Consider the following 24,086-nt stretch of genomic DNA (forward strand, 5'->3'; position numbering starts at 1 on the left):
CCCTGCGATCGCTAACAGTTTTTTTGGTAGCGTTTTGGTGAACTGGCAAGCACCAGCAGCCTAGTACACCCCGGTCGTAGTCAAACCAGCACTGCAGTATCACGTGGTGACGTGGCGAGTCCCATAAGTGCAGTTCAAGCTGGTGAGGTGGCAAGCACAAGTAGTGTCCCGCTGCCACCAAGAAGAAGACAAACACAGGCCCGTCGTGCCCATAGTGCCCTTCCTGCTGCATTCGCCAATCCTAATTGGGAACCCACCATTTCTGCAGCGCCCGTACTTCCCCCATTCACATCCCCAACCAAATGCAGTCGGCTGCATGAGAGGCATTTTTATGTCCTCCCGAGTACCCCTACCCAACAAACCCCCCCAAAAAGATGTCGTGTCTGCAGCAAGCGCGGATATAGGCGTGACACCCGCTAATATTGGTCCTGGTCTTTGCATTGGTGAATGTTTTGAACGCTACCATTCACTAGTTGAGTATTAGCGTAGGGTACAGCATTGCACAGACTAGGCGCACTTTCACAGGGTCTCCCAAGATGCCATCGCATTTTGAGAGACCCGAACCTTGAACCGGTTACAGTTATAAAAGTTAGTTACAAAAGTGTAAAAAAATATATATATATATAAAATAAAAAAAAATAGTTCTCGTTTTATTGTTCTCTCTCTCTCTATTCCCTCTCTATTGTTCTGCTCTTTTTTACTGTATTCTATTCTGCAATGTTTTATTGTTATTATGTTTTATCATGTTTGCTTTTCAGGTATGTAATTTTTTATACTTTACCGTTTACTGTGTTTTATTGTTAACCATTTTTTTGTCTTCAGGTACACCATTCACGACTTTGAGTGGTTATACCAGAATGATGCCTGCAGGTTTAGGTATCAACTTGGTATCATTCTTTTCAGCCAGCGGTCGGCTTTCATGTAAAAGCAATCCTAGTGACTAATTAGCCTCTAGACTGCTTTTACAAGCAGTGGGAGGGAATGCCCCCCCCCCACCGTCTTCCGTGTTTTTCTCTGGCTCTCCTGTCTCAACAGGGAACCTGAGAATGCAGCCGGTGATTCAGCCAGCTGACCATAGAGCTGATCAGAGACCAGAGTGGCTCCAAACATCTTTATGGCCTAAGAAACTGGAAGCTACGAGCATTTCATGACTTAGATTTTGCCGGATGTAAACAGCGCCATTGGGAAATTGGGAAAGCATTTTATCACACCGATCTTGGTGTGGTCAGATGCTTTGAGGGCAGAGGAGATATCTAGGGTCTAATAGACCCCAATTTTTTCAAAAAAGAGTACCTGTCACTACCTATTGCTATCATAGGGGATATTTACATTCCCTGAGATAACAATAAAAATAATTTAAAAAAAAATGAAAGGAACAGTTTAAAAATAAGATAAAAAAGCAAAAAAATAATAAAGAAAAAAAAAAAAAAAAGCACCCCTGTCCCTCCCCTGCTCTCGCGCAAAGGCAAACGCAAGCGTCGGTCTGGCGTCAAATGTAAACAGCAATTGCACCATGCATGTGAGGTGTCACCACGAATGTCAGATTGAGGGCAGTAATTTTAGCAGTAGACCTCCTCTGTAAATCTAAAGTGGTAACCTGTAAAGGCTTTTAAAGGCTTTTAAAAATGTATTTAGTTTGTCACCACTGCACGTTTGTGCGCAATTTTAAAGCATGTCATGTTTGGTATCCATGTACTCAACCTAAGATCATCTTTTTTATTCCATCAAACATTTGGGCAATATAGTGTGTTTTAGTGCATTAAAATTTAAAAAAGTGTGTTTTTTCCCAAAAAAATGCGTTTGAAAAATTGCTGCGCAAATACTGTGTGAAAAAAAAAATGAAACACCCACCATTTTAATCTGTAGGGCATTTGCTTTAAAAAAATATATAATGTTTGGGGGTTCAAAGTAATTTTCTTGCAAAAAAAAAAATATTTTCATGTAAACAAAAAGTGTCAGAAAGGGCTTTGTCTTCAAGTGGTTAGAAGAGTGGGTGATGTGTGACATAAGCTTCTAAATGTTGTGCATAAAATGCCAGGACAGTTCAACCCCCCCCCCCCCCCCCAATGACCCCATTTTGGAAAGTAGACACCCCAAGCTATTTGCTGAGAGTCATGTCGAGTCCATGGAATATTTTATATTGTGACACAAGTTGCAGGAAAGAGACACATTTTTTTTTTTTTTTGCATAAAGTTGTCACTAAATGATATATTGCTCAAACATGCCATGGGAATATGTGAAATTACACCCCAAAATACATTCTGTTGCTTCTCCTGAGTATGGGGATACCACATGTGTGAGACTTTTTGGGAGCCTAGCCGCGTACTGGGCCCCGAAAACCAAGCACCGCCTTCAGGCTTTCTAAGGGCGTAAATTTTTGATTTCACTCTTCACTGCCTATCACAGTTTCGGAGGCCATGGAATGCCCAGGTGGCACAAACCCCCCCCCAAATGACCCCATTTTGGAAAGTAGACACCCCAAGCTATTTGCTGAGAGGTATAGTGAGTATTTTGCAGACCTCACTTTTTGTCACAAAGTTTTGAAAATTGAAAAAAGAAAAAAAAAATTTTTTCTCTTGTCTTTCTTCATTTTCAAAAACAAATGAGAGCTGCAAAATATTCACCATGCCTCTCAGCAAATAGCTTGGGGTGTCTACTTTCCAAAATGGGGTCATTTGGGGGGTTTTGTGCCACCTGGGCATTCCATGGCCTCCGAAACTGTGATAGGCAGTGAAGAGTAAAATCAAAAATTTATACCCTTAGAAATCCTGAAGGCGGTGATTGGATTTCGGGGCCCCGTACGCGGCTAGGCTCCCAAAATGTCCCACACATGTGGTATCCCCGTACTCAGGAGAAGCAGCTAAATGTGTTTTGGGGTGCAATTCCACATATGCCCATGGCCTGTGTGAGCAATATATCATTTAGTGACAACTTTGTGCAAAAAAAAAAAAAAATGTGTCACTTTCCCGCAACTTGTGTCAAAATATAAAATATAAAAAATATATATAAAACAGCGCTCGCAAATGAATTCATGTAATGTAGTGATCTTTAAAAAACCCTCTTGCAGCTGCAGGATAAAAGTGCTTACACTTTGATGATATATAACAAATAAACCTGCGCTAGCAATTTACTAAAAATAATTGATTAACTGTACCAAAACCAAATCATAAATAATCTATACAAATAATAGTGAATGTGAGAAATGTGTAAAAAATATTGATAATGTATACCATACACAATTAACCGCGCACTGGGTAAAATCGTGCATGAAATGCACTAATAAGGAAAAAATCTGCAAAGTGAAAGAGGACAAATCGCAAATATATGTGATGAACAAGCGCGACTATGAAGTGATATAGTGTCATTAAACGAATGCAAAAATTATATAAAATAAAAGCACTCTCATAAATGGTGAATGACAATGAAGTAAGCCTCTAAACAATCATAGACGCCAAGTGAAAAAATGAAACAAAAAAGTCAATTGCATCCAAATTTACAAATGATGGAATATCCATAGCTTTAAGAAGCTCCTTCACAGAAGGGACAGATGGCAGACTTCCAGCATATTCATCCGCAGGATGATATATGGCTACCGATATGCTGATGTTAAAGATGGTTGGGACCATAGAACTCGCGTTCCACCAAAAAAGAAGAAGGGAAAAATATATAGCATAAAACCTTAGGATAGCATAAGGTCACCTGCGCATATATGCGCTACTCACAAGACCGGCATGCAGAGTAGGCATTCAGATAGTTGGTCGGTTCGCCGATGATCGGCGTGCGTTCCACCAAAACAGGAAGTGATGTCACTGGTACTGGTTAGCAGGCGTAGGCAGGATGTTACGTCTTTGATAACGCCCTGGGGGAGGGGCGAAACGCGTCAACGTAACATCCTGCCTACGCCTGCTAACCAGTACCAGTGACATCACTTCCTGTTTTGGTGGAACGCACGCCGATCAGCGGCGAACCGACCAACTATCTGAATGCCTGCTCTGCATGCCGGTCTTGTGAGTAGCGCATATATGCGCAGGTGACCTTATGCTATCCTAAGGTTTTATGCTATATATTTTTCCCTTCTTCTTTTTTGGTGGAACGCGAGTTCTATGGTCCCAACCATCTTTAACATCAGCATATCGGTAGCCATATATCATCCTGCGGATGAATATGCTGGAAGTCTGCCATCTGTCCCTTCTGTGAAGGAGCTTCTTAAAGCTATGGATATTCCATCATTTGTAAATTTGGATGCAATTGACTTTTTTGTTTCATTTTTTCACTTGGCGTCTATGATTGTTTAGAGGCTTACTTCATTGTCATTCACCATTTATGAGAGTGCTTTTATTTTATATAATTTTTGCATCAGTTAAACTTTAATGACACTATATCACTTCATAGTCGCGCTTGTTCATCACATATATTTGCGATTTGTCCTCTTTCACTTTGCAGATTTTTTCCTTATTAGTGCATTTCATGCACGATTTTACCCAGTGCGCGGTTAATTGTGTATGGTATACATTATCAATATTTTTTACACATTTCTCACATTCACTATTATTTGTATAGATTATTTATGATTTGGTTTTGGTACAGTTAATCAATTATTTTTAGTAAATTGCTAGCGCAGGTTTATTTGTTATATAAAATATAAAATATTCCATGGACTCAACATCCCTCTCAACAAATAGCTTGAGGTGTGTGTCTACTTTCCAAAATGGGGTCATTTGGGGGGGGGGGGGGGTTGTGCCATCTGGGCATTTTATGGCCTTCAAAACTCTGATAGGTAGTGAGGCTAGGCTCCAAAAAAGTCCCACACATGTGGTATCCCCGTACTCAGGAGAAGCAGCTGAATGTATTTTGGGGTGCAATTCCACATAGGCCCATGGCCTGTGTGAGCAATATATCATTTAGTGACAACTTTTTGTAAATATTTTTTTTTTATTTGTCATTATTCAATCACTTGGGACAAAAAAAAAAAAAAAATTCAATGGGTTCAACATGCCTCGCAGCAATTTCCTTGGGGTGTCTACTTTCCAAAATGGGGTCATTTGGGGGGGGGGGTTGAACTGCCTTGCCATTTTAGCACCTCAAGAAATGACATAGGCAGTCATAAACTAAAAGCTGTGTAAATTCCAGAAAATTTACCCTAGTTTGTAGACGCTATAACTTTTGCGCAAACCAATAAATATACACTTATTGACATTTTTTTTACCAAAGACATGTGGCCGAATACATTTTGGCCTAAATGTATGACTAAAATTGAGTTTATTGGATTTTTTTTATAACAAAAAGTAGAAAATATCATTTTTTTTCAAAATTTTCGGTATTTTCCATTTATAGCGCAAAAAATAAAAACGGCAGAGGTGATCAAATACCATCAAAAGAAAGCTCTATATGTGGGAAGAAAAGGACGTAAATTTTGTTTGGGTACAGCATTGCATGACCGCGCAATTAGCAGTTAAAGCAACGCAGTGCCAAATTGGAAATAGTCCTCTGGTCCTTAGGCAGCATAATGGTCCGCAGCTAAAGTGGTTAATTTTTGTTTTGACAAATACTTGGCTATGTGTTTTGCTTCAAAACAGATAGTTTGTTTGTGAGTAGGCAGGTGCATTTCAAAATTCAAAATTTCAAAAATATGGAGATCACTATAAAAAAAAAAGAAAAAAAAAAGATTATTCTGGAGATCTCTGGAGTAATGAAAATAAAAAAAGTAGATCACGATAAAAAAAAAAAGATTTTTCTGGAGATCTTGATAAAAAACAAAAAAAACCCAAAGATTATTCATGAGATCACGAGAAATAATAAAAAATACGTTTGTCAGAACTCTGTGTGAATATCAGCAGCAAAGCAACTTCATTATTCTAGCATTCTAAAGAAGAAGAGAATGCGCTGCATTGAAAGATTTCAAAATTTGCAGCGTGACGAATGTGCTATCTCCATTAAGAACGCTAGTTTTACAAGACTGAGCGATTCCGTCTTGTACTTGATTCTTAAACATGCGTGAACTTTTGTGCGCGGACTTGTGTACACACGTTAAGACTTTCCGTCAACAAAGTTTTGTTGTCGGAAAATTTGAGAACCTGCTCTCAAACATTTGTGTGCGGAAATTTCCAACAGCAAATGTCCGATGGAGTATACACACCGTCGGATTTCCGACAAGTTCACATCGAACATTTCCCAACGGAAAATCCGATCGTGTGTACTCGGCTTTAGAGTAACACATTCTTCATAGCCTTGTTAAAATATGCCTTCTACTTTCCATAGAGCTAGATCCAATGCCCCACTGAAGGTTCAATTTCTCCAAAATTCAGGTTCTGATTTCATAACGCATCTGTCCTCCTCAGCTTAGAACATGTTTATTTTGAGGGTGGGCCAGTAATGTAAAGTTTGCATACTATGGATTAGGGCCACTCAGAAACCTGCCTCCCTCCGGTCTTGAGAACCAAGGAAACTATAACTTCCATATACACAAAGCATTAAAAAAATTACTTTTGTGTTATATTTTACCATTTAAAACACAATGGGGTTGATTTACTAAAACCGGAGAGTGCAAAAATCTGGTGCAGCTCTGCACAGAATCCAATCAGCTTCCAGGTTTTACCATCAAAGCTTAATTGAAGAAGCTGAAGTTAGAAGCTTATTGGCTACCGTGCACAGCTGCACCAGATTTTCCACTCTTCAGTTTCAGTAAATCAACCCCAATGTCTGTTACAAACATTTAATGCATGACAAAAGATTTCCAGAGTACTGCAAAGATAGCTAAAGACAGCAAAGCAGAAGTTGTCTTCCTCCTGGCCCATATTGACGTAATCCTTAGATGAAGCCATTTAACGTGGGAAGAATCTGCTCAGAATTTCACTTCCTTGTGGAAATTTCATCTTTTGGTCTATGAACAAGGATACCTCCTTCTAAACCCTAAACTCAATTTTTCATGGCTTATCTATATCTCCTCTTAGAGTGCCACCTGCCCCATTTAATAGGATAAAAATACAATGATATGCAATATTTCATGATAACCAAAAAATTGTACCAGCCATAATTTTTAGATACATCTATATATTCGTTCCCTTAAACAGAGATTGAAAACCTAGGTATAAACATATTTACGCCATTTTTTAAAATATTTAAGTAGAGGTACCAGCCTTGTATTACATAGTCATAATTATAGATACAAAGAATAGGAACTTTCAAGGTACCAAAGAATGTCTCAATAAATTTGTAAAATGAGACAATATTTTTTTATTTTGATTTCTATTCAATATCTTGGTGGGATTTTTGTGCTCCTCCCTTGGTGATTTTGCAAGTCATTTTTGGATAATAACTGCTTGAATGGACATTATGGATTCTATGCTCTATGTACATAATTATGTATGCATTTTATTGATTATATACTGTATATCTTAGATAAGTCACATCATTAACACATAATGTTGTGGTGTGAATGGACCCTAAAGAAATTCCAACAGGAGTTAGGAAGTATTAAAAACCTAAAACTGAAGCAGAGATGAGCAACCTGCTGATAAACTTGTTTGTTCATAATTTTGTAAAATGTATGTAGTCATGCAAGTTTAAAGACAGGCCAAAAAACCCACCTGCAGCTAATGAACTGCGCTGTCTGCAAGCTCAAATTACTGTATTTCCTTCACCTGTGTGTTTTCCAACTCAATCAGTAGTCCTGTCACAAGTCATGAGCGAATTTCCCTGAACTAACATTACTTGTTATTGTCAAACAAAAGCTGCAATAATAAAACTTTAAACTAACTATTTAACCACTTCAGCCCGGAGGGGTTTACTTCCTTAAGAGCAATACGGCACCGCGTTGCTTTAACTAACAATCACGCGGTCATGTGAAGCTGTACCCAAACAAAATTGACGTTCATTTTTTCCCACAAATAGAGCTTTCTTTTGGTGGTATTTGATCCCCTCTGCGGTTTTTATTAGTTTGTGCTATAAACAAAAAAGAGCGACAATTTTGAAAAAAAAAATGCAATAAGTGTATATTGATTGGATTGCGCAATAGTTGTATCGTCTACAAAATAAGGGATATATTTCTGGCATATTTAGTAGTATTATTTTTTTTTACTAGTAATGGCGGTGATCAGCGATTTTTAGCGGGACTGTGACATTGGGGCGGACAGATCGGACACTTTTTTGAGACCGTTGACATTTATACAGCGATCAGAGCTAAAAATAGCCACTGTTTACTGTATAAATGTTACTGGCAGGGAAGTGGTTAACACTAGGGGGCAATCAAGGGGTTAAGTGTATCCTAGGGAGGTGTTTCTAACTGGGGGGGAGTGGACTGACAGGGAGTAGTAGAAAGAGATTGCTGTTCCTGATCACTAGGAACAGCGGATCTCTCTTTATTTCCCTGACAGAACGGGGATCTGTCTGTATACATTGACAGAGTCCCCCTTCTGGCTCCTGAGAAGCACTCGTGGGTCGCCAGCAGACACGTGCACACGCCCCCTATAGCCCTTAAAGTGGCCGCTGTACAGCAACGGCGATTCGCGCAGGGGAGCCAACCTGCCAACGGCAGCTGGTTGGCAAGTAGGGATGAGCTTGATGTTCAAGTCAAACGTAAGTTTGACTCGAACATCGGGTGTTCGCCCGTTCGCCGAATACCGAACATTATGGGGCGTTCCTGGGAAATTTGAGCGCCCGCAGAACACCCCATGAACGACGAGACCATCAATGCACTGTGAGATCACAGTGCATTAATGGCTGCTGTTTGGCCAAAGCATGCACCTGACCTGCATGCTTTGGCCAATCACAGCGCGCTCTGCTGTGAGAGCCATGATTGGCCAAAGGCAGGGTGCCTTTGGCCAATCATGGCTCAGGGGGCTGAGTTCACGCCCCACATTATGTAAGGCTGTTCACATGGCAGCCGTACATAGCTTTATGAATCAGAGCAGCAAAATTACATTTGTAAAGGAAAAAATGTAATTTAAAACTGCTCGTGCCTGTAATGTATTGCTGGATCCCGGCAATATAAATAAAAATCATTGAAAAAAAATGACATGAGTTCTCCCCCCAGTCCATTACCAGGCTCTTTGGGTCTGGCATGGATTTTAAGGGGAACCAATGTGCAAAATGTAAAAAAAAATGGTGTGGGGGTCCCCCCAAAATCCATACCGGACCCTTATCCGAGCACACAATGGGGGATGAGAGAGCACCCCCCTCCTGAACTGTACCAGGCCACATGCCCTCAACATGGGGAGGGTGTTTTGGGGTCCCCATGTTGATGGGGACAAGGGCCTATTTCCCACAACCCTTGCCCAGTGGTTGTGGGGGTCTGCAGGTGGGGGGCTTATTGGAATCTGGAAGCCCTCTTTAACAAGGGGAACCCCAAATCCCGCCCCCCTATGTGAATGGGTATCGGGTACATTGTTCACCAACACATTGACCAAAAAAAGTGTCAAAATGGTAAAAATGACAGTAGACAGCTTGGGACAAGTCCTTTATTTAAAAGGGGGTGTCAGAAGGGGGTGGGGTCACCCATTTACATCACCGGATGGCCCTGCTCTAAGCTATATAACAGCTGTCATTGCAAAAAGCCTGCAGTCGCGGGACAGCTCTCACTGAGGCGGAGTTTTTCCGTTTCTTTTTTCTCGGGTCGTCTGCGCTGTCATCGAAGATGAAGTTACATCGCGGGACACTTTTTTTTAATAAAGGACTTGTGCCAAACTGTCTACTGTAATTTTTACCATTTTGACACTTTTTTTGGTGAATGTATAGGAGTACAATGTACCCGATACCCATTCACATAGGGGGGCAGGATCTGGGGATCCCCTTGTTAAACTGGGCTTCCAGATTCCGATAATCCCCCCACCCGCAGACCCCCACAACCACCGGGCAAGGTTTGTGGGGAAGAGGGCATTGTCCCCATCAACATGGGGACAAGGTGTTTTGGGGGAACCCCAAAACACCCTCCCCATGTTGAGGGCATGTGGCCTGGTATGGTTCAGGAGGGGGGGCTCTCTCACCCCCCCTTTTCCTGCGCAGGTTGCGTGCTCGGATAAGGGTCTGCTATGGATTTTTTGGGGGACCCCATGCAATTTTTTTTATTTTGGCACGGGGTTCCCCTTAAAATCCATACCAGACCTGAAGGGTCTGATATGGATTTTGGGGGGACCCCCACACCATTTTGTTTTTTATTTTGGTGCAGGGTTCCCCTTAATATCCATATCAGACCTGGAGGGCCTGGTATTGATTTTGAAGGGACCCCCACACAATTTTTTTTTACATTTTGGTGCGGGGTTCCCCTTAATATTCATACCAGACCCAAAGGGCCTGGTAATGGACTGGGGAGGGGGACCCATGCCGTTTTTTTCAATGATTTTTATCTATATTGCTGGGATCCGACAATTCATTACAGCCGTGAGCAGTTTTAAATTACATTTTTTCCTTTAGAAATGTCATTTTGCTGCTCTCATTCATAAAACTATGTATGGCTGTCATTTTGCGGCGGTACTGTTCTAAAAACGGGAAAGATGCACTTCTTTACAGGCATACTAAGGACACCACCCAGGCACGGTATTTAAAGGAATATTTCATTTTTATTGTTTCACTTTAAGCATTATTAAAATCCCTGTTCCTGAAAAAAACGCCATTTTTAAAACCTTTTTTTTGCATTGATACATGTCCCCTATGGCAGGACCTGGGTCCCCAAAACAATTTTTATGGCAATAACATGCATATAAGCCTTTAAAATTAGCACTTTTGATTTTTCATGTTCATGTCCCATAGACTTTAACAGTGTTCGCACAAATTTTTTGCCAGTTCGCAAGTTCTGGTGCGAACCAAACCGGGGGGTGTTCGGCTCATCCCTATTGGCAAGCAGTTAAGCTAACTATAAAGGGGTAACTGCAGCTGCAGAGGAATAAACACTACCTCTGCTGGAGCCACTTGGTAATTTGGGATCTCTGATCTGTGAATTAGCACCAGGAAATAGACACATTTAGTGTAAATTTAACTCAATATATTGGTACGGGTTAGAATGAATGTTGGTTTGAGCATAAATTAAAGACAAAAACAGAACATTCCATAGCTCAACTCACCAACCAGTCTGCCAACTGACCAAATAAACCTGTCAATAGTCTGCGTTAAAAACAGGGGCTTAGTTAGCACGCATTTGCAAACGCATGCATAAGCTGCAAGGCCTCTTCACGGCACCCTGTGTATGCGTGCAGTCCTAACGCTACTGAACTTATAAGCGTCTCCACAATGGAAGCACATGCATTAAATGGATAGATGAGGGGTAGGTGGGCCTGGAGGCAGCCCAATCCCCCTTAAAGGAACAGGAGCACACTGGACTGGGGGCAGGGGCCATTTGTTTGTTGAGCATAAATTAACACACAGAAGGTAGGTTCAGATGCAGTCCACTATAATCCACTATGCCCAGGTAACTTAGAAGAGAGTTCTGTACCACTAGACTGGGATTAATTTAATCAATTTAATTAATTAATTTAATTAATTTAAATTAATCAGCAATAAACAGTGCATATACTGTATGCATTAACTGCAATATGAATAATAATACTATAACCAATCTGGAGTGCACTCTAGGAGAATCGCTAGGATATGGTGTAATGTCCCCTGAGAGATACCTCTTAGCATAAGCAACAGGTGAAGGTCCCTGTGTAGTAGCTGTAAAAGGAGAGTCTTTAGTTATAACTCGTCAGCTGGCTAGTATTGGGGCCCAGTTGAACTGTTGGTGCACATGAGAATAGTCCCAGTCACATCTGCAGGCAGCAATAAGGCTACTAGATGGCTGTATGGTCAGTTCCTAAATGGCTCAGCCTTTCTAGCAGCAGATAGGGAAATCCCCACAGCAGCAACTCATCAGGCCCAGTGATATAACAGCCAAAAAAGATGGCCGTGAGCCAACCATGCAACTGCACATGCACCGTTCGGAAGCCGGACAGGCTCGGGAAAGTTCATACACGCTCAGCCGGGCGGTGCATGCGCAGTAACGTAATGTCGCCACCTCGCACTATTTTTGAATAAAAGCTAGTCCTCTTGGCGGTGCTGCGGCGGCGCCACCCTAGTGCACCCACCACAACACAGCAGTCAGCAGAGGAGGACTAGAGTCGAGGAGGGGTGAGGAGACAGGAGCGTGACACTGACTGTGTGTGCAGTCAGCAGAGGAGGGGTGAGAAGACAGAAGCGTGAAACACTGACTGTGTGTGGGGGATAGCAAAAAGGGGGCAGAGGAGGTTGATATTACTGGGGGGGGGGGGGGTGAAGCTGTGCAGGGGACAGATGAGGACACTGATGTGGAGAGGTAAAGGTGGATAGAGGCGAAAGCTACTGTGAGGGGGTGAGGAGGACACTACCATGTCCGCAGTCTCTGTCCACCACCTCCTGTATCATGTCTGCAGCCTCTGTCCATCTCCTGTATCATGTCCAGAAGACCAAAGAAAAAGTGAATTCATAGATGAGGAACTTGCAAGAGTCGAATTAAATAATTAAATACTATTTATTGAAAAAGCTCACTATAAACACCAATCCAAAAATATCCTGAAAAGACAGGTACCATCACCATTTAAAAAAGACAAGACAGTCATGTGCAGACACAGATGGCCACCTATCACATCAACCACTCGCATGTAACATGTGAAGTCATTCAAAATAAATAAACATGAATGGTTTCAAAGTAAGAGGTACAAAACATTGCTGGAAGTCCTTATAATGAAAAGGAGGGACAGCAGATGATAAACAGTAAAAACTGGTTTGGTGGTGAGTGGTTGTGACGACAGATCTGATCAACACTGTATAGTAATCTGGAGGGCAGAAATAACCAGGGAGGGGGAGAGAGTGGTGAAGGGCCACAGTGGAGATGCCCTAGATGGAGGGATGTATGGATGACTCAGCAGCGGCCTCAGGGCACAGGTGTGTGCAAACTTATGGAATCGGGGTCTCTCTAGGCCGGGAATGGCTCACGAGACTGGAGGCTGGAAGGTGTGGACGGAAGATGCAGGCAACTGATGTTGGAGGAGCGGGGCTAGGCTGTATGGCTGACTGTGTGGAACGGATGCCGGGTAGTAGACACTGGGGATAACTGGGGATAACAGTCCCGGATCAGGGATGCAAAAAGATAAGATCTCACCCAGTGTTGACTGCCGTCCACGTCAGGGAAGGAAGTTAAAGCTGTCACCGTCTCCTGCTTGTAAAGTGCCTTGTTGCTGGTAGTTCAATCCTGCAGAGGATCATCCGGAGTATGCCTCCATCATTGGTAGCAAGTGGGCAGTGAGGGGAGGTAAGCTCAAGTAGTTGCTGCGGGTAAAGTCCGAATGGCTAATGCTGCAGACATCCCCTCGTATGGTTTCTGCGTGAGGATTCAAACAGCCGCTTGATTCGCGGGTCAGTGTGATCAGAGCTGGTGGGCGGGTCTGTTGGTCAGCAGATACGCTACAGACAGCGTGATGGCGTCATGCTGACGCGTTTCATCCGTAGATCGGATTTCATCAGAGCATGCGCAGTAGCAAACATCATTCACTTAAATAGTATTGAGACGGGACCACGTGAACTTCCGCGTCTTGTTACCAAGGCTACCACGCCGTTCACTGACAGCCATACACATAGAGAAAACATAAATCATGACTAAGAGGGCGGGTCCATGAGTGCAAACAAAACTATGGGGAAGGGGGGGGATAGGGAAGGGGGGGGAAAGAAAACACCATAAATAAATAACAAGGCAAGAAAAGACTAGCGAGAAAAAGAAGAAAAATACAGAGAAAAAGGAAGATAATAAATAAAGAAATCAAGGTGACTTTTTTAGACAAAGATCCACCCCCCCCAGACAATCTCATTACAACCACGGGGAAAGTGAAATCAAATCTAAAGGGACACAAAACTATACACCAATCTCCACCTCACCAAGGAAGGGCCCGAGAAACACGAAAGAGCCAGCGACAACTAAGGAACAAAACACACAGAACTTAATGCATCCTATCACTATACATGACTCACCGCCCCCCCAAGTTCCCTAGCGGACATGAAGGTGGTTAATCTCACTCAATTCCCTCTCAACGAACATCACCTATCATTACTAAAAAGAGGCCTCTCCTTCTCCCCCAAATCTGGGATGAACGAATTTGAGGTCTACAAAGATATCTCACTTTATCTAAGAAAAGTGATCTTTAAATATTGGCACTCTTCACAACAAAATGAGTCCCAACCCACATCAGTAAATGAGGAAGAACGTAAGGCCCTGGACGCTCTAATCTCGCTACTTCAGGAGAATTCTGAGTTAGACTCAGACACAGAGACTTTGGACTATCAGCATGCACTGACTCGCCCAGCCAACCTACCTATCAGGTCCACTAAAATGCCCCCACTTTCTAAATTTAAACCCATTGAATTCTTTCTAACACAGGTCAAAAGGGACCTCTCCAGAGTCAACTGGAACTATAGGGGATTAGACAATATTTCACGTGAAGAAAGAAAAGCCCTTAGGGAGCTTGAAGATGCCCACGGCATTGTCATCAAGGGCAGTGACAAGGGGGGTAATGTAGTCCTTCTAACTGAAAACCAATACGAAAATGCAGTTAAAAGACTCCTAGCGGACGAATCTACCTACCGCAGGCTTCATACCAATCCCTTCACTGTCATTGTCAATGCTCTTAATTGTCTCCTTAGCCTTGGCTTGGAAGAAAAATTGATCACCAAAAAATAATTTAACTATTTGAGGGTACAGCAATTCAACACACCAACTTTTTATATCATCCCCAATCTCCACAAATCCCTGCAGAATCCACCCGGCAGACCCATAGTGTCCGCTGTCAATGGGCCTCTTGAAAAAGTTGGCAAATTCATTGACGCCCTCATTAAGGACCTTGTCCCTGATTTGCCTTCATTTGTGCAAGACACTATGGACGTGCTGTGGCGACTGGACGCTCTGGCTATGCCACCTGGGGCCTTACTAGTGGGGATTGATGTTGAATCATTGTACACCTCAATACCACACTCCTGGGGATTACGTGCAGTACAATTCTTTCTTGAGCGGAGGTTCCCATCTCATGGACAGCAGAATGAATTCATAAGCAAAATTCTTACCTTTTTACTTGAACATAATTGCTTCCAGTTTTTGGGAACCTTTTACCAGCAAATAAGGGGGACTTCAATGGGAGCACCTTGGGCGCCCTCATATGCATGCCTACATTTAGGCATGTGGGAGGAAGATCTGGTATATCCCTCGTCATTGTACCTCAGCCACTGTGCCACGTGGCTGAGGTACATTGATGATGTTCTTATGATTTGGGGAGGCTCGGTACACGAGCTACACACTTTCATGAATGAGTTAAATTCTAACGACAGAAACATCAGACTTACGTACACTTTTCATCCCCACAGTCTTTCATTCCTTGATCTAATGATTTACATTGATAACGGTCTGATTAAGACCAAGACTTTTAGAAAGTCCACAGCAGCAAATACCCTCCTTCAGGCATCTAGTGATCACCCCAAATCTTTGATCAGGGCTATTCCTGTAGGCCAATTTCTCAGGGCCCGAAGAAACTGCTCTGATCAAGATGACTTCATTGCTGAATCCAAAGATCTATATAACAGATTCAGGGAAAGAGGCTACTCTCATTCCTGTATCAGGGAGGCCAGAAGGAGAGCTACTCAGACAGACCGGCTAACCCTCCTCACGAAGAAGAAAAAAGATCCCAAAATTTTAGAATTGCAAGGGCCCCCAAGGATCATCACCAAATTTGGTGCCCAATGGGACCAAGTTAGGACTATACTTAATCAACACTGGCACATCCTTTCTGAGTCGCCCACTTTGGGCAAAATTGTAGGTACCAGACCCCTCTTAACGGCCCGGCGCTCTAAAAATCTAAAAGACAGCCTTATCCACTCCGAGTACCAAAGATCTCCTACCCCTAACTGGCTGACACAACTTCCGCCCCTGAAGGGCATGTTTAGGTGTGGTCGCTGTTCAGTTTGCAAGTATGTTGAACGTACAGATACATTTACTGACTCTGAGGGAAAAAACTCTTCAAAATCAACAACTTTATAAACTGTAATACAACAAGGGTGATCTATATGCTCACCTGCCCCTGTGGGAAACATTATGTTGGTAAAACCAAGAGACCACTGACGGTTAGACTGGGTGAGCACATTCAGAGCATCCTGGCTAAGGATGATGAGCGACCCATTCCCTTACATTTTATACAAGCACACGGGGGTGACCCCAATGGGCTTACCTTTATAGGTATCTATAGGCTTAACCTCCCCCAGAGAAGGGGTGATTTCGACAGGATTCTGTACCAGAAGGAGAAGATGTGGATATACAATACTAACAGTATGCACCCCCAAGGGTTAAATAATGAGTGCAACCTTGGTGTATTTCTTACTCCATAAATACACCAGCGGTCATGATTCCAAATCTTCTCCTGATGGTCAGAGTTTCCTGTCTTTAGCCCCCATCAATAATTACATTGCCCTGGATCCCTTCCAAATACCCCTTGATTTCTTTATTTATTATCTTCTTTTTTCTCTTTATTTTTCTTCTTTTTCTCGCTAGTCTTTTCTTGCCTTGTTATTTATTTATGGTGTTTTCTTCCCCCCCCCTTCCCCATCCCCCCCCTTCCCCATAGTTTTGTTTGCACTCATGGACCCGCCCTCTTAGTCATGATTTATGTTTTCTCTATGTGTATGGCTGTCAGTGAACGGCGTGGTAGCCTTGGTAACAAGACGCGGAAGTTCACGTGGTCCCGTCTCAATACTATTTAAGTGAATGATGTTTGCTACTGCGCATGCTCTGATGAAATCCGATCTACGGATGAAATGCGTCAGCATGATGCCATCACGCTGTCTGTAGCGTATCTGCTGACCAACAGACCCGCCCACCAGCTCTGATCACACTGACCCGCGAATCAAGCGGCTGTTTGAATCCTCACGCAGAAACCATACGAGGGGAAGTCTGCGGCATTAGCCATTCGGACTTTACCCGCAGCAACTACTTGAGCTTACCTCCCCTCACTGCCCACTTGCTACCAATGATGGAGGCATACTCCAGATGATCCTCTGCAGGATTGAACTACCAGCAACAAGGCACTTTACAAGCAGGAAACGGTGACAGCTTTAACTTCCTTCCCTGACGTGGACGGCAGTCAACACTGGGTGAGATCTTATCTTTTTGCATCCCTGATCCGGGACTGTTATCCCCAGTTATCCCCAGTGTCTACTACCCGGCATCCGTTCCACACAGTCAGCCATACAGCCTAGCCCCGCTCCTCCAACTTCAGTTGCCTGCATCTTCCGTCCACACCTTCCAGCCTCCAGTCTCGTGAGCCATTCCCGGCCTAGAGAGACCCCGATTCCATAAGTTTGCACACACCTGTGCCCTGAGGCCGCTGCTGAGTCATCCATACATCCCTCCATCTAGGGCCTCTCCACCGTGGCCCTTCACCACTCTCTCCCCCTCCCTGGTTATTTCTGCCCTCCAGATTACTATACAGTGTTGATCAGATCTGTCGTCACAACCACTCACCACCAAACCAGTTTTTACTGTTTATCATCTGCTGCCCCTCCTTTTCATTATAAGGACTTCCAGCAATGTTTTGTACCTCTTACTTTGAAACCATTCATGTTTATTTATTTTGAATGACTTCACATGTTACATGCGAGTGGTTGATGTGATAGGTGGCCATCTGTGTCTGCACATGACTGTCTTGTCTTTTTTAAATGGTGATGGTACCTGTCTTTTCAGGATATTTTTGGATTGGTGTTTATAGTGAGCTTTTTCAATAAATAGTATTTAATTATTTAATTCGACTCTTGCAAGTTCCTCATCTATGAATTCACTTTTTCTTTGGTCTTCTTGTCATATGCTGCATGAATTCAGAGGAACACACCCACTATTGATTGGTGTCAGCAACTGTCACTAATTTTATACAGACGTGGTTAAACTACACCTTCAGTCTGTTATAATCATACTGAATTACAGAGTGTTTGGGTTCTTTTATTATCTGCTTTTTTGCTTCCTGTATCATGTCCGCAGCCTCTGTCCAACTCCTGTATCTTGTCTGCAGCCTCTGTCCACCTCTTGTATCACGTCTGCAGCCGCTGTCCACCTCCTGTATCACATCCACAGCCTCTGTCCACCTCCCGTATCACGTTCGCAGCCTCTGTCTACCTCCTGTATCACGTCTGCAGCCTATGTCCACCTCCAGTATCCTGTCCGCAGCCTCTGTCCGTCTCCTGTATCACGTCCACAGCCTCTGTCCGTCTCCTGTATCACGTCCGCAGCCTCTGTCCACCTCCTGTATCATGTCCACAGCCTCTGTCCACCTCCTGTATCCTGTCCGCAGCCTCTGTCTGTCTGCTGTATCATATCCTGCAGCCTTTGTCCACCTCCTGTATCACGTCTGCAGCCTTTGTCCACCTCCTGTACCATGTCCGCAGCCTCTGTTCACATCCTGTATCACGTCAGCATGCCTTTGTTCACCTCCTGTATCACATCCACAGCCTCTGTTCACCTCCTGTATCATGTCCGCAGCCTCTGTTCACCTCCTGTATCATGTCCGCAGCCTCTGTTCACCTCCTGTATCATGTCCGCAGCCTCTGTTCACCTCCTGTATCATGTCCGCAGCCTCTGTTCACCTCCTGTATCATGTCCGCAGCCTCTGTTCACCTCCTGTATCATCTCTGCAGCCTCTGTTCACCTCCTGTATCATGTCCGCAGCCTCTGTTCACCTCCTGTACCATGTCCGCAGCCTCTGTTCACCTCCTGTATCACGTCAGCATGCCTCTGTTCACCTCCTGTATCACATCCACAGCCTCTGTTCACCTCCTGTATCATGTCCGCAGCCTCTGTTCACCTCCTGTATCATGTCTGCAGCCTCTGTTCACCTCCTGTATCATGTCCGCAGCCTCTGTTCACCTCCTGTATCATGTCCGCAGCCTCTGTTCACCTCCTGTATCATGTCCGCAGCCTCTGACCATCTCTTATCTTTTATCATGTCTGCAGTTTCTGAGGGGTAGTCTGGAGAGGAGAGCGCCGCTGGGATGGAGGTCATAGGAGGAGTCAGATGTGTGGACTGTAGAGAGGACACTATAGGATAAAACCAGATCCGCCAAGTTGGAGCCGTCTGACTGAGCCCTGCACGGTGCACCTGAGAGGAGGTCAGTGACAGCGCCGCCAGGCCAGTCTGAGGTGGGGGGGTCACTGATGTAAGGGGGAGTGAATACAATACTGGAAAGGGGCACTGATATAAAGGTACCCCCCATATTAGTAACCCCCCCTTACCTTACTGTATTCACTCTGCGTAAGGTGGTCTCTAGTCACCAGAGCCCCCATTACATTAGAGTCCCCCATAGACCATGAACTCCTGCATTCCCATTTACATAAGAGTTCCCTTTCACTGTAAGGGGGAATCCTGCAGACTCTGATGTAAGGGGGAACTCTGTGTCGGTGTCTTGCCGGGAAAGTTCCCTCGGCGGATAAGGACCCCCCCTGTACTGCGCAGACTAACTACTATGAGCCGCCGGAGATAGCCGAAGCTCAAAATCTTCAATCAGCTGTACACGGCGCCTGCGCCCTTGGTCCAGGTTCCTTCCCCACCATCCAAGTGGACCTAGAGGGGGAATAAAAAAGAGCCGAGCGAAGCGAGGCCGTGCCCGAAGCGTGGCAAGCGAAGCGAGCCCGCGAGGGGCCCTCTTACAGGCGCAGTGTACAGCTGATTTTCACCTATTCACCTTCGGCTATTTCCGCCGGATCCTACTGCGCAGGCGCAGTAGAGGGGGGTCCTTATCCGCCGAGCGGAACTTTCTCGGCAGAACACTGGCTGGGTAATAGTAACCTGACCTACATGTCACTGGAAAAATATGTTTTTTTACTTTTGTTTAACTTAAACACATTGCTAATAGCATTAGCGATGTGTTTATAGTTTAAATATTGATATTTGCACTGTATAGCACTGAAAACGGTCATTTTAGTTACTTTTTTGCAGTGGCAATAATAAAATGTGTCTCTGTCAGTAAATTTCATGATTTTTGCCAGTAAAAAATTGGTGCCGTTTGTAAATTTTGGCATCCTGCCAGTAAACTTCACTTCAGGGGGTTGGCAACACTGGTTATCGGGGTCCAGCCAATCACAGATGTGGAGAACTTTATGTACTGACAACTGCTCCACCTCTCAGCTCAAGGTGATACATTGAGCAATGTAAGCAATAGGAGATGCCGAGACGACAGAAAGGGTTCGATATGGTATCCATTCTCGGGTAGCAGACAAATAGCCACATCATAGATTGCTGCATTTATCTACAGTACTGGATCAAGTGATGCTGAATTCCCAAGAGCCACCACTGAGAGTGTAAATCGGACCACTTCTGCCCAGATTGGCTCATGGCATCTACTACTTCACTTGGAGCATACATAATCATTTTCAAAAAAGAACAAAAAATATAATGACATTAACCATTGCAAATTAAGATATAAATCACAAACCACATACAGTATGTACAATAGTAACATCCCACATAGAAAAATATATATTAAAATCAGGCGATTGAGGGTCCTAAAACGCAAATTGTACCAAAACAATCACAGAATGCATACCCAATTCAGTATATGTGTGTAAATAAAAATAGTCTACAAATGATGAATAGATAAATAGAAGAAAATAAAAACTATAACAAAAACGAATGATATACCAAAAGGAGGGGGGCACAGGACACCACTGGGAGGGGAAAGAAGAAAGAAGGGGACTGTAAATCACTGATAAAATAATTTAGATCTATCTCTGGCCGCTCTCCTCCTCCTATCTAAGGGCTACAGTGGGAGGGGCTGAGATCCCCCTCTGATATTATCCAGGAGATCATGTGACCGTTGTGCTGTCCGCTCAGCCCCTCCCGCGATAGTCCTTAGATCGGGCGAGGAAATCGGCCGGAGGTCATGTGTCTGAACTAAAATCTGAAATAAGGTATTTTGAGGCATCATTTCATACAGACATTTAGAGCCCATTCACACAGGGGCGACTTTTGATCCGACTTGAAGTCGCCCCAAGACGCCCCTAGTCGCCTCAAGTCGCGCGACATGATAAAATCAATGTAAGTAATTGAGAGCCGTCTTAATGCACACTACTGAAGTTGCTTCAACTTCAGAAAAGGTTCCGGTACTACTTCAATCCGACTTCTAGGCGACTTGTACCCATTGATTTCAATGGAAGTCGCCTCCAAGTCGGATAACTGTTCATAGTGAGGCAACTTTACAGGAAGCTTACAGGAAACAGAAAGGAATTTACCTAGGAAGAAAACAGGAACGAGAATGATGTCACAAGAGCTGATAAGCTCTGATTGGTCACTTGTAAAGTTCCCTGTCCTGGAGGCGACTTCAAGTCGCCCTAAGTCGCGCTGACGTCGCCCCAAGTCACGCTGTGATTAATGCTCAAGTCGTGTCCAAGTTGCCTCCAAAAGTCGCACTGGAAGTCGTGTTGCCCCTGTGTAAATGGGCTCTTACACTGTGTAGTATATAGCTTGGTAGAACAGAGAGGGGCTGGCAGTAATCTTTCTTTGACCTTACTGCCAGCTACTAATAGCGGCACACAGGAGCTGACAGGCAGGGAGAGAGGGGAGAGAGGAGAGCAGTGGGATGATGGAGGCATATAACCTGATCATGGTATCATGGATCAGCAGCCATGATTATCCTGTTCAGCACACTAAGGGGGACCCAGGAACAGGCAGGATCAATCAGGTATTTTACAGCTTAGAAAGGGACAAATTAGACAGCACAAGCACTGTGCTAGTTAACCTGCTATAAGGGAACAGTTTTTTTTTTTTGTTTTTTTTTTTAGGGTTACAACCACTTTAAGTATATCGAACTACATTTAAAATAAATCATTGTCCTCCGTACAGTTTCTTGTCATCCTGGGAATTGTCCTCCGGGGATGTAAGAGAGCCAAGCAGGATGTTAAATAAGGGGCTAACATGTAACCTTACCAAAGGAGAATTTATCCTTTAACCAGTTCAACACATCAGGTCAGGAGCTACAGAGAGCAGCTGCAGTCAGTGTTTTCTCACTCCCATTCTTAGCCAAGCATCTGTCTACATATCTGATATCTATCAGCTCAATAAATCAAGAAATTCCTTGAGAAATCCTTCTCCTGGGTTTGTGAGTGCAATTTTTTTCTAACATCTATGGGAATAACCTAACCATTCCAGTTTCACACCATGAGGATACATAATAAAAGCTGAGCTGGTGCTGCCCATAGCCATCAATGTGCTGTCTCCTCCCCAGAGACACGAGAAATACAGCTACACAGAACTCAGCATTCCCTGCCAGTCTCCTGTATGGCTGCACCCACGCACCGCAACCTGCACAGTACCCGACCAGCTGTCACTGAAAGCAGCACGCCACGCCTCTACATTGCCCCTCCGCACAGCGATTGGCTGCTGATGACAGGTGAGGGCGGGCCGGCTGCTGCTACTATAAAAGTGGCAGGAGCGTGTGGATGCGGCGACTGCGGAGAGTTGATCATCCCCGGCCATGGAGTTCCTGAGGTCGCGCTTCCACCCCAAGGTGATCTACAACCTCATCAGTTACAAGATGGGCGGCCTGGCCAAGGTGGAGCAGGTAAGGCTGAGCAGAGGGGACCCCTGTACACTTGTCTTAGGAAGGGGCACATAGGGGAAGAGGACAATGTTTGCTTATCAGGTTATTTGCCACTTTTTCACCAGATTTGTTGCATTTATAAAATGGGTGTGATGCCCACTAAAGTCAAATTCACCCCCATTTGCCCAATATCTAGATTTCTCTTCTTTCTTTTGGAGTCTCTATTAAAGTTGCTGTATTTATTATTATACTCGCTGTGCACTTTTAGGGCATGGGGAGGGGGTAATTGAAGCAGGTGGTAGAGATGTAATTTTTCTGCCCATCTAAAGAAGGGCATGCGGCTGCTCGGGGCAGTACACATGCCACAGAAAAAGAAGAACAAGCTAAGTGCAGCATGTGGCAAACAATTTATTTAGAGGTAAAAAAAGCCAAATGGCTACTCACATAAAGCCATGTGAGTAGCCATTTGGCTTTTTTTTAACGTCTAAATAAATTGTTCGCCACATGCTGCACTTAGTTTGGCGCGCCTTGTTCTTCTTTTACTTGTTTTCCAGAGTTTGCTTCTACTCCCAAGGGAGCTGCCGCAAAGAACTGACCCCCTTCATCAATTGCTGGGACTACTATTCATTATTATTATTATTATTTATTTTTCATCGACTATTATCTTATCTAGACTACTGCTATTATTGATATATTGTTTGGTTGTTTTTTTCCTTTTCAGTCACATGCCACAGACACTATTCTTTGCTTTGAAAAAAATAAATCACCATGGGTGAATCAGGAGTCCCATTTTTTATTATAAAATTGTATAGTGTAATATTATTATTCAGGCCTGCAAATAATTGATCTAATTTATCCATTATCTCAGTAGCACTTACATTTTGTAAGGCCTACCAGAAAAAAAGAATAGATGTATGTTTAAATGAGTATTTGTATATTTTTGGTTTAAGTTTATTTATACTAATGAACACGTACGTACTGTTTCGTACAAAAATACTAGAACGATTGTATTTTCTATATGTCAATCTTACACAAGTTATATTATTGAATAACCTTTATATTGTATTTCTTTTATTGGAATTCTCTTATTGTACCACAATTTACCTCAAATAAAAAAGTTTGTAAAAATAAATAACTAAAAAGAAGTAAATAAATCACATGCTGCATTTGGCAGGCAGTACTGCCACTAAATACAACCCATTTAAGTGTATAGAGCTGTGCTGCAACTGCCGTGCACTTTGAGTGGTTGTCAGCCTTTTTAGTGTTAAAACAGGCAGTGAGGAAATTACATATCATCTCCTCATCACCTATTTCCATCCTTGTATGGCCATCCCCGTTCAACGGTAGTCGATTGTTAGATGAAATGCAGAGAACCTTTAGAATCACTTTAACCACTTCAGCCCCGGAAGATTTTACCCCCTTCCTGACCAGAGCACTTTTTACAATTTGGCACTGCGTCGCTTTAACTGCTAATTGCGCGGTCATGCAATGCTGTACCCAAACGAAATTTGTGTCCTTTTCTTCCCACA

The 24,086-nt window shown here is 43.5% G+C and overlaps 1 pseudogene; it reads left to right on the forward strand.

Annotated features, from left to right (window-relative positions):
* Positions 1–22,460: 22,460 nt before the first annotated feature.
* LOC141139219 (squalene synthase-like) overlaps positions 22,461–24,086 on the forward strand; it is a 112,549-nt pseudogene continuing 110,923 nt past the window's right edge.

Source organism: Aquarana catesbeiana, linkage group LG04 (assembly GCF_042186555.1).
Source record: "Aquarana catesbeiana isolate 2022-GZ linkage group LG04, ASM4218655v1, whole genome shotgun sequence".
Lineage (NCBI taxonomy): Eukaryota > Metazoa > Chordata > Amphibia > Anura > Ranidae > Aquarana > Aquarana catesbeiana.